We start from the raw sequence: 2,184 nt of genomic DNA, 5'->3' as shown, positions 1-2,184 counted from the left end.
TTTTTTTTTTTACAATGATTGTTTGATCTACTGTTGTTATAGTAACGAACTCAACTTTGACACGCATCTGATGGACAGATAAACCATGTGCTCTTACTGTAGCCTATGTTGTGGATATTTCAGCAAATTTTGCTTCGCCTAGTAATAACGTCTACAATACAAAAATAAAGGCTGATCAATCACTGTTGATATTTCCAGAGACAGTACGCTAAACATTTTGTTTGTGTAATTAACATGTTTAAATGGTCAAAGCAACACCGCAAACACAGGCGGAGCGCCTTCAGGATGCAGAACTATTCTAAAATCTTTTAGAGCTGCTTGGATTCAACTCACTTTTAATTTTCCTTTTATTTGAAAGAAAATTATATATAATTTGTAATTTTTAGTAGTCATTATATGCTGTGACTGATATCATGTGCGTTACAAGCTTTTTTTTTTTAAAAGAGCGGTCATGTGTATGTGTGTGTGTTTGTGTGTGTGTGGTTTCCACAAAGAAATGTAGAAAACACAAAAGAGTACAACACTGTAGAACATCACTGAATTAAATTAGCCTATACACTTTACATATAAATCACATTTATTATCAATATACATTTAATGAGTAACAATAAAGATTAATAAGGAAAAGAGGCACATTACAAATAGACTACGTCGTTGAAGCCCGTCCTACTGTAGATAAAGAACATCCCCGCTTATTAACTAACAATCATGTACCTCAAAGAAGCACAAATAAAGATATACAGTAGGTGCAAACAGAAAACAGTGACGTCAACCTTGGTTTTAATAAGCAGTTATTTTATGACACAGAACGCCTTGGTGAAACTCATGCATCTAGCAAGAACTTAATACACAAAATAGTCATATTGATTCAAGCATTTAACATTTATGAATGAATTAAATGTCAGTAACGACAATACTGCACAAATTATAGCGATCACGAGGAAGGTCCTATTCTATCCCAAACGCGTACAGTAAAGTGTACATACAGTATAGCCTACAACACCCCATCAGTTATATTCAGGTCAATAGTGCCACCTGTTGGAAATTAAGTCGTTATAACGAGAAAACAAGAAGGGGAACAAATAATAATGCATGGCTGCTTAGAACTTCCGTAAGGACCTCTAGCTGTCAATTATAGTATTGCAGCCTGAACCAGGAAGCTATTTTAAGAGTCAAAGCGCATGGTGAAGATCGTTCCAGCTGCAGTAATCCTTTGTTGCGTTCTGAATTCTCATGAGCAAGAACTGCCTGTAGTCTAAGTGATTTTTCTATGTTACAGTATTTCTAACAATAGATTTGTGGCAAATTCATGTTGATTTTAAAATCACAAAATCTTTGTTTAATTCATGACTGTTTGTTTACCCAGATAATGCTTAGTTGTAATTACGTTCTGTTATTATTGTACAAGCTACAATTCCATCCTGGTGTTTTTTTTTTCTTTTCTTTCAGTTTCACACCTTTGTTCATGTCTACATGCTCAACAAGAGTCTCTATTAAACGGAGCTAAAAAGCTATATCCTGACTCATGTTATTCATGAAGGGAGTTTGGCTGGCTGTCTAATCTTAGTTAAGAACACCAATTGGAGGACAGTACAATGAAAAGGCACTTTGTTCAGAGAACTAGGACATCGATTATGTGCAAGTATGAATGAGCACCATGTACGAATATAAGGATGGCGACAGAGCTTCTCGGAGGAGTGCTGGCAGCAGCCACGCATCAGTATCAACAGCCAGTGCAGCGGCAAGGGCCGTGCGAGAGCAGAAGCAGCGTGCATCCGTTGCTGAAAAAGAAGCCAAGTTAAAGATTGAGCAAGCAGAGGGAAGCTAAAGCACTCCTTGAAAAGGCAAGTCTTGATGCTGAACTGAGTGCTCTAACTCTGCAGAGGGAGGCGGCATCAGCTGTAGCACAGGCCGAGATATTAGAGGCAGCTGAGGAACAGTCAAATGTACTAGATGACAAAAGTGCTAAAAAATCATTGAAAGAAGAATGTATGCAGCGTACAACTGACTACGTTACACAGCAAGCTGAGTTAAAAAATTATTCACGCTGTGATGACTTCGTACCTGTAAAGCAAGAGGAAAGCTTAGTTACATGGGACAAGCCACTTGAATCCTCGCCACTTATCCCTCGCCCACAAATCCAGGTTAAATCCTGAGAGGAATGCATGGCCTTGTCTGATTCCT

The sequence above is a fragment of the Sinocyclocheilus rhinocerous genome, unplaced genomic scaffold (genome assembly GCF_001515625.1).
Source record: "Sinocyclocheilus rhinocerous isolate Xijiao unplaced genomic scaffold, SAMN03320098_v1.1 scaffold1525, whole genome shotgun sequence".
In the NCBI taxonomy this organism is placed as follows: domain Eukaryota; kingdom Metazoa; phylum Chordata; class Actinopteri; order Cypriniformes; family Cyprinidae; genus Sinocyclocheilus; species Sinocyclocheilus rhinocerous.
This window is presented reverse-complemented; position numbering follows the sequence as displayed.